The sequence below is a fragment of the Hippocampus bargibanti genome, linkage group LG14, assembly GCF_051943395.1.
Source record: "Hippocampus bargibanti isolate YZ-2025 linkage group LG14, ASM5194339v1, whole genome shotgun sequence".
Taxonomy (NCBI): Eukaryota; Metazoa; Chordata; class Actinopteri; order Syngnathiformes; family Syngnathidae; genus Hippocampus; species Hippocampus bargibanti.
Genome location: NC_142747.1, coordinates 18,388,640 through 18,404,586, shown reverse-complemented (window position 1 = coordinate 18,404,586; position 15,947 = coordinate 18,388,640). Strand labels below are relative to the sequence as shown.

Here is a 15,947-nt window from a genome sequence, read left to right as displayed (position 1 = left end):
CTGTTTTTGTCCTCTATTCCCCGCCCCCAGTCTTCGGCTAAAGCCACGTGATTGGTCAAGAACGCAGCAGTGAGGGGTGGTAGTTTAAACATTAAAGAGACAGGCGGACGACAGTGAGAGAGTTTCAACTTTGATAGTTGAAAGGCAGTGTAGACTGCAAGGTTAAAATATCCCATCAATCAGTCTCCACAAACAATTACAACAAAAATTATTATACAGTACAATTTATTTCTTTAATTATAATACCGTAGCACATTTATTATACATAAAATAAGGTATATTTTGTGTATCTTAAAGGATTAGAAAATTATAAAGTATAAAATTATGTTTTATGGGGACCTGGGAACTGATTATTCTCATTTTAATGGTTTCCTAGGGGAAATTAATTTTTGGGATACACACTTTTCACCTTACACACTCTGTCTGTGAACCAATTAAGTTCATAAGCCAAGGTATCACTGCATTCATCTTCGGGTTGAACTATGAATGGAATTCCAAGTAGCATCTCAATGTGGTGTCACATATTCATTTTAAAAATTCAAGGAATGAATTTTCAGAAAACTGTTGACAGGGTAGCAATTATAAACCTAATTTATTGTGTTTCAGTATCTTCTAGCAAATTCCGCCCGCATTCATCCCACACAACAAACTAATAATAATAATAATAATAACCAGTGACACAAAGTGACAAAATGACACAGACAGCAGAGATACCGCATGAATCGGACTAATCGGAAGTACATAATGAGCACATAAGAAATGTGGTTGCGAAAGTATGTCACAGGGTTACCTTGACAACCAGAATCTCAAATAACTCCAGGCAACCCACATTGTGGGAGACGACGTGCAGGAAACAGTTTCATGTGTGCTAATGTACCTACCTGTTGGTACACTGACAATGTTTCTCTCATGCTGGATCGGAGAATCCATCACCATTTTTTTTTTTTCAGCTCAGCTTGTTAGGTGTTGTCGTGCCAACAAGCCTTTATTCACATGCTTGGATTTCTTCACACTGGCATTCTTTAATTGACTAAAGATGCATATATCGAATTGGTAAGAATTTGGGAAGAATTGGTACAATACATAACAATTAAAAAAACACTAGAGTCATTGATGTATCACTACCTACCTATCGAGCAATCCAACTACCTACATACTGAGCGACCAACCTAGCAACATAAGTAGCCAGCTCCCTACCTAGCTAGCGAGCTACCTACCTGGCTACCTACCTAGCTACCTACTTACTTACTTAGCCATCTACTTATCTACCTAGCTACCTACGTATCTACCTACCTAGCTACCTATCTCCCTAGCTACCTACCTACCCACAAGATCTGTCTATCTGCCTTGCTAGCTAGCTAGCCACTACCTACCTATCAAGCAATCCACCTACCTACATACTGAGCGACCAACCTAGCAACATAAGTAGCCAGCTAGCTAGCGACCTACCTACCTGGCTACCTACCTAGCTACCTACCTACCTACCTACCCACAAGATCTGTCTATCTGCCTTGCTAGCTAGCTAGCCACTCCCTACCCATCGAGCAATCCACCCACCTACATACTGAGCGACCAACCTAGCAACATAAGTAGCCAGCTACCTACCTAGCTAGCGAGCTACCTACCTGGCTACCTACCTAGCTACCTACTTAATCACCTATCTACCTACTTACTTACCTAGCCATCTACTTATCTACCTAGCTACCTACTTATTTACATACCTAGCTACCTACTTACATACCTAGATACATACTTACCTACCTAGCTACCTATGTATCTACCTACCTAGCTACCTATGTATCTACCTACCTAACTACCTATCTCCCTAGCTACCTACCTAGCTACCTACCTACCCATAAGATCTGTCTATCTGCCTTGCTAGCTAGCTAGCCACTACCTACCTATCAAGCAATCCACCTACCTACATACTGAGCGACCAACCTAGCAACATAAGTAGCCAGCTACCTACCTAGCTAGCGAGCCACCTACCTAGCTACCTACTTAACTACCTAGCTACCTACTTATCTACATACCTAGCTACCTACTTACATACCTAGATACATACTTACCTACCTAGCTACCTACATATCTACCTACCTAGCTACCTATATATCTACCAGCCTAGCTACCTATCTCCCTAGCTATCTACCTAGCTACCTACCTACCCACAAGATCCGTCTATCTGCCTTGCTAGCTAGCTAGCTATCTACCTATCTCACTATCTACGTTGCTACCTACCTAGCTACCTACCTTGGTACCTACCTAGCTACCTATCTACCTACAGTATCCATCCATCTACCTATCTATCCATCTATCTATCTGTTTACATATGTATTTATTTGTTTTGCCATGTGGTTTGGACACATTTTATCTATAGAATTGCCAAGCGAGGCACGTACTACATTCAGCACCCCTTCAGCAAGGCATGTCAACATCTTGATAGATGAGAGAGAAACCGAATTCCAGAAATTGGTGCCGAGATGCAATGAGCACAGATGTGTGACAAACATCATGTACCTTTTTGTTTGATAACCCCTATCCCCCTCCCACTCCACTTTCAATGTGTCGCACAACACAAAGAGCTTTAAATTATTCAGATGCTCCCATGATGGCCGCTCATTTAAAGACGCATGCTTCCGTATGTCTCGGTAGCATTTTTCCTCTCTTCGCATGTGCCCTCCTTTTTAAAATGACCTCCGAGTAGCATTGTCGTGACTAAAGCTGAATGTATTGCTCTTGGTATAAGGTGCTGCTTTAACGTCAATATGGAGGATATTAAAATGAGCGTGAAGGGGAGGCTGCGCTAGGATTGCTAGAGATGTAAATAACAAGGTGAAGCATGATTTCTTCCCAAGGCGATGGCCATTGAAATAATGTTGCGGTCAGAGATGATAACGTTTGCTGCATGAAGGACAGCTTTTTTGATGCCATGCACTAGATATGATGTGACTTGTTTCAATCTAGCGCAGATGCCTGTTTACAGAGATGTCCACTACATTATCCATCATTCTGTCAATCTGGTTTCTGCGAATCGTTTTCTGTCTGACTTTCCAGGCGGGCTCCACTTAGGACGAAATGAAATACATGGTGGGTTTGGTTTCTTTCGCTACATTTAATGTTTATTGTAGTCCGAAAACTTTATCTTCTGTGGCTCCTGGAATTTAAGTGACAATGACAAAAACCCTGGCGCTGGAGTGGACACATTTTTGCACATCGTCTGGCAGTGAATGTTTTTTTTTTTTTTTTTTTTAATGAACCATTTCGACTAATTTTGACAAATTTATTGTCGGTTGATTTTAACATCTTTTTCAAACATGTTTTTAATTCTCACCTACTTGAAAAAAAATAATAAATCTTTTATTTTCCTTGTGCCCCCCCCAAAAAAAATCTTCCATTGAAAACCAATTAAAAGGCAATTTTCCACTCAAACCAAACACCATTATGTAAAAATTTTTTATTTGTAATTACTAGATCTGTCCACCATATAGCCCCCCCCCATACAATTACCTACCACCCCCTTTAAAAGCTTGCAGCAACAAAACACCGCAATGATAATCGCACTAAATGGCGAAACAGAGAATTTCCATTATGCTAATGCGAGTCAAAATCATAAAGTAAAAAGAGAGGATTTACACGAGTTGTCACATTTATTTCCCAAATTATACTTTTGCTTTGTGCTTGCTAAAATGTTTTTTTTTGGCAGGGCATAGCGCATGCAGTAAAAAAGTGAGAAAGCTATTTTCTCTCCTTCAAAAGGTGTTGTCGCAGTGTCTTATAGTCATTGATGTCGTATCTACCAGGGGCTTACGCCACACAAGCAGCATTTTTTTTTCTTCTCCCGCCTGCTTAATTTATTTAGTAAATTTCCAACCTCCCGTAATCCTCTTTAATGGCCTATGTGTAGCAAACTATGCTCATACTCGTCATAATAAATGCTTGTCTGGATGCCGGAATTCCGCAAAATGCCCCTCAACATTCTTTGGAAACATTTTGTTGACATTATGTTGTAACTTGACTTTGTTGTTTTTGTAATGCGCTAAAAAAGGCGGGGTAAAAGGAGCGAATTAACTGGCGACATTATGGTACAGTGTCAGAGATGTTCGATCGGACGCTGTGGACAAAGGCTCCAACACAGAAAGATTGTCTTTTACTGTTGGCAGTATATGAGAGTATATGCAAATTAAAGTGATACATTAGTAAAACATAGTTTTCTTTTAAAAGTTAAAAAGTAACTTTTCAGACTGAAAAGTTACGTGAAGATTAGGAAAACAAAATGGCTGCAATCTAGCTTAATCTATTCACTGCAATTCACGAATTTAATCGGAAATTGGAACTATGACGTAGGGCGCCATTCCCGAATTAGTTCTTTTTTTTTCGTGTTTGAGTGCCAATAAAGAGCTGGCCAGACCTCTGGCAATGTTTTTTTCCTCTACCAGGGGGGCAGCATTTTCCTTTTTCCATGTTAGCACTTTGTTTCAGCTTCAGCTGTTGTTATGTCATATAAACCAAGATGTATGTAGTGTACTATATTTTGCATAGCTGCCCTCATTTCAAGCTCAAATAACTCCAAACCCATCTAATTTAGTAATTAACTCGTTTTTCTGATGAAAGAAGAGAGTCTTAGGTTTCTTATGCTGTATTGAATATTTATGTCATCCCAAAACTCCATCTTCTGTGGGTCCTGGTATTTGAGTGACAATGACAAAAACCCTGGCACTGGAGTGGACACATTTTTTCCATATCGTCTGGCAGTAAATGAGTTAATATTAGACGCAGTAGATTAAAATTCAATTGTCATATATGTCACAGTCAAGTAACGGCATTGATGATAGGCTGACATTGTAATTTCTGATGTACTTTGCGCTGTTGTTTGAATGCACGATTGTTTTCAACACTTGCTACATGAAAGCCCAGGAGCCGCATTCAACCGAGCAAAGACCCGCTAGCAGCTCGCGAACCGCAGCTTGCCGCCCGTCCCCTTAATTTATGCTATTGTTTGGCTATCTTCTATCCGCTCACGTGTAGAATGCGCAGTCTATCATTCTACTGGTGTGCTGCCATATGATGGCATTTCCTATTTCAATGAATTGCGCCATGCGGAACAGCCAAATCCTGTCGACAATGTCTTCCTACGCCTCCTAGATACAACCTGCGGAGCGATTACGCTTGTAATTACCAAAGCTATATTGGAAATCTACTCAAGAATGAGATGAACGTAAAAAGTCTAATCCTCCTGTGAGATTCATTCATTTCCCGGTAATGAAACGAGGCAGTGTTTCATCAGCAGCATAGCCTAAAAGTCATCAATCTTGAGCCTGTTTGCCAGGTTAAAACCAACATGCTCGTTTTTTTTTCTTGTTTATGTGTTTTTTCCTCTGCACTTTCAACCATTTCATCCACTTTCCATCAGCCGATGGAGTTTTGCATAGTCGCCGTAGATGGATGGTTCTGTCTGAAATTGTAAGCTAGTGCTTAACTTTAAGACAACAAGGAAGCAGAATAGGACTAGTAGGACATTAGGGTTGTGGAGATAGTTGAAGCTTTCACTGAGCTTGAATGTTAATGAGGCTTTTTGTCATGAGAATGTTGCAAATGAGGTCCTTGTGGATACACTCCAAAAAGCTAATTAACGTATACATGAAAGCCATAAGCTTGCCATTTGTTTCTGATTAAAACCACGTCAAGACGTTTGATGTTCACAGTAGTCTGACCTACTCAGATTTTGACAAGACTTTAAAGGACAACCGACACCTTTTTTTTTGTTTCCTAACTGACATCAGAAAAACGTTTTATCGCATCTAAAATACCCAACACACACAGGCTGATATTTTTAGGCAAATGCAAAACACCAATAAAAATGAGTTAGTGTCCCAAAACTGCCACAAAATGAGCTTGGAACTGGGCAGATTCAGAAAGTCCCGCCCCCTTGTTCGTAACGTCACTATTGGTCACACACTGCCTTGCTCCAGAATCAAAACAATGGCTTCAGAGAATTCAGATTCGGAGAAGATGCTCTCTTATTACTCATCCAGTTATGAATATGATTCAAATAGTTCTGAAGAAGAAAGCATCAACCGGCCACTCCATTCCATCAAGCCATCAACGACCATCACAAAGGTAAATAAAACAACTTTATGATACAGTACAGTTTATTTCTTTAATTATAATACCATAGCACATTTATTATACATAAAATACGGTATATTTTTTGTAGTTTTGTACTTTTAAGGCTTAGAAAATCAGTCAAATTATGTTTTATAGGGACCTGGGAACGGATTATTCTCATTTTAATGGTTTCCTATGGGAAATACATTTTTGGGATACACGCTTCGCCTTACACACTCTGTCTGTGAACTAATTAAGTTTGTAAGCCAAGGTTTCACTGTATATGCAATTTTCCCACTGCTAGGCAACATTGTTTTAAATTTGTATTGAAAATCTAATATGCAATACTGGCCCTCTGGGAAAAAAAGCAGAACCAGATTAAAAATAACACTTTAAATTGAATAACTTCTGACCAAAAACTCAGTTAGTCTCAACTGTGTTGTCAATGTTTTTTTTCTTTCCTGCCTTCTTAGAAACACCATTGAGCATCCTGGCAGTTTCATAGCTAATTAAACTTTACAACTCTCCTCTGTAGATATAGAAATAACAAATGCGCTCTTTTTAGCTGTTAGGAGTAAAACAGCGTCTGCCAACAAGTAGTTAATAGTCAAATGCATCTATTACTGGAAAGACATAATAAAATCCCAATGAAAGTTTTCCTCTTTCAAAGCCCAGAGGACCCTGAACACGTTTTAAATCTCCCAGCCGTACCAGGCATACTTGCTCGTGAAACGCTCCGCAAAGTCCAAGCCTGCCACTGATGACCTTGCCCGGCAGTCATGCACGATTCATGAGTATCGATCGGCTCGGGAGGCACACAAAAAGCATTCATCTTTTCTGCACTTCCAGTGCCAAAGGTCATGAGAATGAACGCAGTGTGATTTTTATTGGAACCATCTAGTCTCATTTAAAGGACAACCGACGCCCTCGGACAAGTTGTGTCCATAATTAGTAAAGTCACTTCAAATGACTTCTACTGAGCGTATTTTACAAAGATTCCACCACATATAGCTATATTTTACGTTTTAAGACTCGTGCTGAATATTCCGGAAGTCTTGTTTTTGAGTTGGTGATGAGTCCGTACGTTACGTCAATGAAGGCACACCCCTGACCGAAAAAAAAAGGACACATTGTCGCAGTCCTTCCATCACGTCAATGCTTGTTTGGTCTGAAAACCTCGTGTTGCGCCAGAAAAGGGCGTCTAAGCTCCATATAAGGAATTTATCAGCCTGTGGAAACGCAATACACTGTCATGTCTACAAGAGGTCGCCATTTTCTGCCTCTGGGATGCTACATTGCAGTCCAGATGCCTCAAAATGACACGGAATAAAATTTTTCATCGATTGCAAACATGTATGCTTTCCTCTTCAGAACTATTTGAATCATATTCATAACTGGATGTGTAACAAGAAAGCATATTCTCCGAATCTGAAGCCATTGTTTTGATTCTCGAGCAATGCAAGACGTCTTGGTGTGACGTCACAAACAAGGGGGCGGGACCTTCTGAAACTGAAACTTTCTGAGGTCATTTTGAAGTAGTTTTGGAACACTTGAAGTCATTTTTATTGGTGTTTTGCATTTGACTAAAAATATCAGCCTGCGTGTTTTGGGTATTTTACATGCTATCAAACATTTTTCTGATGTCAGTTAGGTAACAAAAATGGTGTTTGTTGTCCTTTAAAGGTCGAGCTTTTCACAAGTCTGCCAGTGTCTTCTCTGATTCTGCCTTCGAGTGTGATCTTGTTTTAAATGAGATAAAAGCTTTCTCCAAAAGTCTATCAAGATCCCATTTAATTACCCCGAGGCTTACTTTGACTGATATATCTTCAATATGGGCCACGGTTTCTTAGTTTGCTCTGCAATCAAGCTTTGACCATTTCGACTGAGCTCCAATTTACGGATATCTTGCCATGCATTTTTTTGCATGCGATTCAATGTACAAACCGAGTCATGAATTACTATCTTGAAAAGAAGCGGAAATCAATGACCAAGGGCTAGTTTCAATTTATTTTTCTTCGTAACTCCTGGAATGGAGTCTGACCTCCCAGTGGACGTTGCTATCTGCTCATTCCTGAGCAAGCGGTTTCTGTTGTCGTGCTGTCGAGTCATCTCGTCTGTAAAATGACCTTGGGTGAGAATGGTACTTCTCATCACTGATTCTGTCGAGTGAGAGGAGGAGGGGGATGTTCTTGTTTGGGAGTAAATCCTACATTTAAATAATCAATGCTGCTGATTTGTAAATTTAAGTCGCTTAGAAATACAAGTAAGACTATATCCGAAGCGAGTAGGAACAGTTTCCTGGCACTACTCAACTGTGACTTAACATTTTCTTCATCTGCTTGGGGTGTAGGCTGAACGATTACTGCTACAAGTGTCAATATCTGGTAAATGAAGCGCAAAGAAAGATTACTTCCTTCCTCCCGTACGCGTGACTTCAGTCGAATCCATAAATGATTGAATCTCCGGGACTTGTTTTGGTACCTCTGCTTTTGAAGGCCGTCTGAGTTACCTTTTGGAGTCTACTTAAAGGAGAACCGACGCCTCCGGACAAGTTGTGTCCATAATTTGTAAAATCACTTCAAATGACTTCGACTGAGCATATTTTACAAAGATTCGACCGAGAAAGCGACACACAATGCATTTTGGGTACTTTTTTTCATTTGAAAACTTCGTGTTGATCTGTGATGATGGCGAAATTAGAAGGAAAACACGTAAATAATGCGATGGTGAATCGTTGTGTGTTGCACCAAGACTACTATTTGATACTAGTTGACACAAATTCCTAGCAGACAAATCAGTCCATTTCCAATGGAGTTCGGGCGCCATCTTGTGCATTTTCTGGGACGCTACATTGGAGTCCTGACGGCTCGAATTAATACGGGTGGACTTCTTTAATTGATTGCAAACATTTATGTTTTCCTCTTCAGAACTCTTTGAATCATAGTCATAACTGGATGAGTAACAAGAAAGCATATTCTCCGAATCTGAAGCCATTGTTTTGATTCTCGAGCAAGGCCGCGACATCACGAACAAGGGGGCGAGACCATCTGAAACTCGCCATCTCTGAGATCATCTTGAAGTAGTTTTGGGACACTTGAAGTCATTTTTATTGGTGTTTTGCATTTGACTAAAAATATCAGCCTGCGTGTTTTGGGTATTTTAGATGCTATAAAACGTTTTTCTGATGTCAGGTTCCAAAATTCATAGACCAGTAGGTTTAAGAAAATCAGATCATTGAGGCAACCCCAAATCATTGAGGCATTTCAGAGCAAGACCAGGACACAGATAGTTACCTCCCTGTCTCATTTACTGCCTTTTCCCTGATCATTTGTGGGTTATTTTGGTGCTCCAATCCAAATTTCATGAGCATGACCATCCATAAGCTCATACGGGTTGCAGTAGATGCAATCTGAGCAGGAATTCTCCAACGTCCCCATCTGTAGTTCCACCGGTGGGAGATTGCAACGTTCAACATGGTTTCTTCAACCGGTCCTAGACTTGCCCTGAGGCTTCCCCCTAGGCTGCACATGACCGCAACACCTCACCAGAGAGACAGCTTGAAAGCATTTGAAATATACAGTACCTTGACCTTCTTGATGTACAGGAACCTTTGCCAAATCACCAAGCTTCTCACCCTTCACGACGGACCTTGTTCTTACCGTCACTACCCAATTTTTTAAATTATGGGATTGTAAATCAATTTATACTGTAAATATCTTCTCAGTGTCTGTGACGATCCGTCAAACCTGAGCAAACCTAAAGCTAGTGATCATCCCACCAACATCATTAGCCACAGAGAATTTCCAACGTACCTATTGTCATTGTTCACGACCCAGGGTTAATTCATATTGAACGTCTTACCAAGACCTTATTCAAATAGTCCAAATTTAACAGTGGTCAATCTTTGAACGATTCGATTGTTGCAGGTAAACAAGACCTTTGGATTAGGATTAGCGGAACAAACATTGAGCGATAACAACTATTACAAACAAAAGTGATACCTTGGTTTATGTTTCAGCCACATGACAAATTGGCTTAAATCTACTGTTTTTGACTGAAAAAAGTACTCCTACGTGGAGGGCAGCTCATTAGATTACTGTTATCTTTTTGAATAAAAATAACCAATCCATGTCTTTAATTTGAACGACACCTGAGAATGTCATAAACTCAATGCTTACATCAGGTAGTTTTAACACATCTCCAACAGGAAGACAGTGCTAGCCAATGACTCAGCCTTGTGTCAAAAGTCGTGTGGCACCGAGCCTATTTTTATGCCTTTTTCGTGTTACATCCTTGCCTGTAGAGAAAAAACATACGCGCAAATGAAGTTGGTGAATTCGAGGAAAGAAAGGAGGTAGGTAGTAGCTTGTCACACTTTACATAGCGGATGCTAGCCATGTTGTAGATTCAGCTTATCACACTGAGCCAGGTGACAATTTCTGACTTGGAATTAGGATAACAAAGGAATTACTTATTCATCCATTCTAGATGAATGAAGAACTTCTTATATGAACAAAAAAAAACACAAAAACTGTGATTGTGTAAGCTCTTCGCAGCTTTCTGTCGCCATGGGTAAGAACACAGACTGTATAGAAGTAGAGCCAACATGTCACACTGTGATATGAGTGTGACATTTAGGTGAAAGTGTAGGTCCCACTTTCACCCCCACATCCCAATTGATTTCCTGACATGCTCTTGACAGGTTCAGACCTGAGGTGAAGTGACAAGGATGGCAATGGCTTCATAATATAAATAAATCAAATGAAAGAAAGTCCATGCGTCTGAATTTCTTCCCCTGGCTGGATGAAGAGTGGAATATAACGGAATCTAGCTTTCTTCTTTTGAAATACAAATTGATATACAGTGATACCTCTGCTTACAAGCGCTTTAGATAACAAACCTTTCGCCTTACGGACGTTAAATTTGCGCGAATATAATCTTGGCATACCAACTATTTTTCGGGAAACACACGGAGCGCCACAATGAGTGATGTATCGTTTGCGATCGAGCCGATTCTCCTAACAAGGAAGCTGAAAATGGCAGCTGACTTTTTTTGTCCTCTATTCCCCGCCCCCAGTTAAAGCCGCACGTGATTGGTCAAGATCCGTGGTAGAGAAGGGAGGAGACACACGCAGCAGGGAGCGGGGGGAGGGGTTACAGAAGCAGAAACACACACACGAGAGGGAGACGACAGAGCTTGAAACAAAAAAACAAAAGTGAAAAAAAGCAAAAATGAAATGGTGAGAAAATGGATAGAAAACACAGTGAAATTTGGACTTCATATTTCAAAGCCAGAGTGTAGACTGCAAGGTTCAAATATCCCATCAATCAGGCACCACAAATGACCTGCACAAGCCATCTGTACAATTTGAAGAGAACATACAAGCAAGGGAACTATTCATGAAGTTTCTAGTGTGCTGCCTGCATCTGTTGCTGTTCCAATATCACAAGTTCTAAGATGTACAACCCAGAGCTCCTTAAGACACTTTATGCAAAAAGCTATCCATTCCATCAAGCCATCAATGACCATCACAAAGGTAAATAAAACGACTTGATTATACAGGACAGTTTATTTCTTTAATTACAATACCATATCACATTTATTATACATAAAATAAGGTATATGGTGTGTAGTTTTAAGGCTTATTTAGTTTAAAATTATGTTTTATGGGGACCTGGGTACGGATTATTCTCATTTTAATGCTTTCCTATGGGAAGTTAATGTTTGGAATACACACTTTTCACCTTAAACACACTTTATGGGAACCAATTAAGTTTGTAAGCCAAGGTATCACTGTACTATAAAATTGTGGAAGTCTGCATTTGCATGACGGCTCTGTCTGAAGCAAATCTTTTTTTAGATTCTGTGCTGAGCGGTGACATGATGTCGTGTGAAATAGTTTGGTGACCCTGACAGGTTCCTCCTCATTCGTGGTTTTTCGCCGGGGAGAAGTAAATTACACATCACATGTTCTTCTAGCTTCATCTGGCCTTTTGGTAGCAAAGTTCTTTTGTTTTGCTGGGATCCTCTCCGAAGCCTTTTCAAAATACGATGCATTTTTCATCACATCCTTTCTCACCGCCCCCTCTGTTTTCGCTTTGTTCTCCTTTAGCTACGATGATGCAGTGAAATATTAATGACAGGGCGCTATTCATCGTCTTAGTATCCCCAAAGCCTTTTTTTTCCTCTCTCTGGCATTTCTCCCACTGGTTTTGCTTCCTTCCCGTTGTTTAGTAATCAGATCAACATTCATATCGCAGCCAAAGCTGCCAAGTGGAAGAAGGAGCAAGTTCAGTCAATGAGATTATGAATGTATGACTGCTTCCCTTGTGTCTTGAGGAATGTTGCCCGTCTCGCCCTGAAATACTGTCTAGGATGAGTTCATGAATGTGAAAAGTGATCCCACTTGGAGAGAGATTTTTCTTCTTTTGTCTGGTGTTTTTTTTGTTATATATCTGTCTATTTTCTATCACTTTATCTATCTACAGTAAAGTCTCGTTATATCGATATCGGATATATCGATAGTCCTGGTTATATCGATACTATTTCTATGCACGCACGGAGAAAATTACATGCAAACAGGGTCGGATATATCGATAGTCCCGGTTATATCGATATTTTTTCGGACTCCCTTGAATATCGATATAACGAGACTTTACTGTATTTGACTATTTTTCATGTCCTCAGGTGGCTCCTTCCTGTTCCAAACAGCCATCGAGCGTGACCGAGTGCCTTCTAGTGGTAGATGGACATCACGCCCAGCTGATCGGGATACCGATGTGATTCTCGCAATGGAGACCAGCGCTTGACTTGGTGGTGAGTTAATTGCGACGACTCATAACAGCTGCCTTCTTCACCCTTTGCTGGAAAGCGTTGCGTTAGCAGTTGGCGCATCAGCACTTTCTACCTGCAGCATATGCACATCTGAGATGGTCATTTATTACAGGGAAGACTAGCAAAGTGCAGGTGGGACACTAGAATTAGGTCAAAATTACTTTTTTTTAACTCATTCACATGTGCCAAAATGTGTCTCCAGTGCCAGGGTTTTTGTCATTGTCACTCAAATTCCAGGACCCACAGAATGTTGAGTTTTAGGACTACATAAACATTCAGTACAGTGTTAGAAACCTTAGACTCCCCAATCGCCTTGACCAGTCAGTCTTTGATTCAGGTGCACACTATTACACAAAGAAAGAAATATATATTGAAGAAGGTCGCTTTAAAGGACAACCGACGTCACTTTTTTGTTTTTTAACTGACATCAGAAAAACATTTTATAGCATCTAAAATACCCAAAACACACAGTATGATATTTTAAGTCAAATGCAAAACACCAATAAAAATGACTTAAAGTGTCCAGAATCTGCAAAAATTTGAGCTGCGAATTGGGCATTTTCAGAAAGTCCCGCCCCCAGTTCGTGACATCACCCCAAGGCGTCTTGCATTGCTTGTGAATCAAAACAATGGCTTCACATTCAGAGAATATGCATTCTTGTTACACATCCAGTTATGAATATGATTCAAATAGTTCTGAAGAGGAAAGCATACATGTTTGCAATCGATTAAAGAATTTATTTGTGCCATTTTGAGGCAACATTGGGGGAAAAATCTCTCACCCAAAAAAAGAGGCACAAAATAGCGACCTCCTGTGGCCACCTCCGTTTCCACAGGATGATAAATTCTTTATATGGCGCTTGGACGCCCTATTCTGGCCTTCTGGCGGCTTTTGGGTGCAACACGAGGTCTCGAGACCAAACAAGTACAGCAAAATACATTGACGTGATGGAAGGACCGCTACAATGCGTCTTTTTTACGGTCAGGGGCGGTCCTTTAGTGACGTCACATCAGGCATAGTCATCAACTCGAAAACAAGACTTCCTGAATATTCAGCGCGAGTCTTAAAACGTAAAATATAGCTATATGCCGTGAAATCTTTGTAAAATACGCTCAGTAGAAGTCATTTGAAGTGATTTTACAAATTATGGACGCAACTTGTCCGGAGGCGTCTGTTGTCTGTTCGAACTAGAAGGCAGAAGAACAATTCATTTTTACAATCCTGGAAATCTTTCTGCAAGATGTTTCTCGGGGGATTTCTGTTGAATTTTCCAAAAATGCAAATACATGATGAATTAAAATCATTGATGAATGAAGGAAAACATTCAGGACTTTCTCATGCAAGTTTGTTTTCCCTCGTCGACCTGGGATGAAATTATATCTCGATAAAGAAAACTACCCGTGTTTGTGTGGAGATAAGAAGGTTTCATACCTGTCGTTTTTTTTGTTTTTTGTTCTCCTAAAATCCTGCTTTTAAACTTAGACACCACCGTTGGGGAATGTTTCATCACGACGGATTAATTAGTGCTCTACCTCTCAAGTACTAAAAAGGTTGGCCCGATTTCTGAAGTTGAAGGCCTTGATTATCCTTTGGGAAAGAAAATCCTTAATTATGCCTTTCAAAAGTTTATTAAAAAAATCCACAGATGGGATACACGTCAGTGGCGCTGCACTTGCATTAAAAATATGACTTTTTTTTAGGAATGATTAGAAAAGTAGGTGTTTATTTGGGAATTATTCTGAAAGTAGTCAAAGTGTCAGTGTTGTGGTTGTACATTGAACAAAAAAAAAACAGAACTCTGAAAATTAGATGTACTTTTTTTCTGTTTTGAACTCATTTACTGCCTTACACAAATTTATTCGGGAATTGAAAATATGACGTAGAGCGCCATACCCAAATTTGTTCGGGTTTTGTTTTGTTTTTTTCATGCTTGGGTGCCGATACAGCGCTGGTCATGGCCTCTGGCAATGTTTTTTTTTCCTTCCAAAAGGGGGCAGCATTTGCCTATTTTTCCATATTAGCGCGTTGTTCCAGCTTCAGCTGTTGTTAAAACGCTATATAAACCAATATGTGTGTATTGCATTGTATTTTGGACAGCCACCCTCATTTCAAGCTCATATAACTCCAGAGCCATAGAATTTAGGAATTACCTCTTTTGTTCTGATGAAAAAGGTTTTTTTTACGCTGCATTGAATGTTTATGTAGTCCTAAAACTCAATACTCTATGGGTCCTGGAATTCAAGTGAAATTGACAAAAACCCTGGCACTGGAGTGGACACAGTTTTGCACGTATCTGGCAGTGATTGACAACAACAACAATAATAATAATAATAATAATAATAATAATAATAATAATAATAATAATAATAACAATAATAATAATACATTTAATTTCTAAGCGCCTTTCAAAACTCTCAAGGACACTTTACACTCACGGGATAAGAACTTTGTTTTGTGCGGGTGAGCAATGGCAGCCATTTGCGCCAGCGTTCACTCTACCTGGAAGTAACACAGCAGCAAAGTTATGAAAGGAAGAGGAAAGGAAAGAAAGAAGTAGAAAAACAAAATACAAGAGCTGCTGGAAAGGCAGCCACTCTCGCGGCAAGTCAAAAATACAAAAATAAATGAATAACAAATAATATGACAACGCAAAGAGTCATTCATTCTTCAGGACTTGCTGTACCCTCTTTGTGACATGAAGCAGTTCTAGATGAAAGAGGAGAGGATCAAAGCATCCTTTTTCAGCAGTGGATCAGGGACGTCATGGTGTAATAATAATAATAATAATAATAATAATAATAATAATAATAATAATAATAATAATAATCATTATAATAAGTATAATAATAATAATAATTTTTGGTTATGCTGAGTGAAGCCACTTCTTGGATTACAAAAAATGAACAAGAAGAGTCATAATGTCCAACTGACTCTCGGGCCAATTAAGCTGCTCCAGCCATTTTTTGAGCCAATACAGTGCAAGCGGGCGTCATCCAAGTTCTTTGT

General features: G+C 39.8%; 1 protein-coding gene across 4 annotated transcripts in view; it reads left to right on the top strand.

Moving 5' to 3' along the window:
• lrfn1 (leucine rich repeat and fibronectin type III domain containing 1) overlaps positions 1-15,947 on the top strand; it is a 151,415-nt gene that overhangs the window by 108,181 nt on the left and 27,287 nt on the right. For all 4 annotated transcript variants that reach the window (XM_089013169.1, XM_089013171.1, XM_089013170.1 and 1 more), the window contains one exon: positions 12,794-12,922. The gene's annotated coding sequence lies outside the window, so the exon portion shown is untranslated. The remainder of the gene's footprint in view (positions 1-12,793; positions 12,923-15,947) is intronic.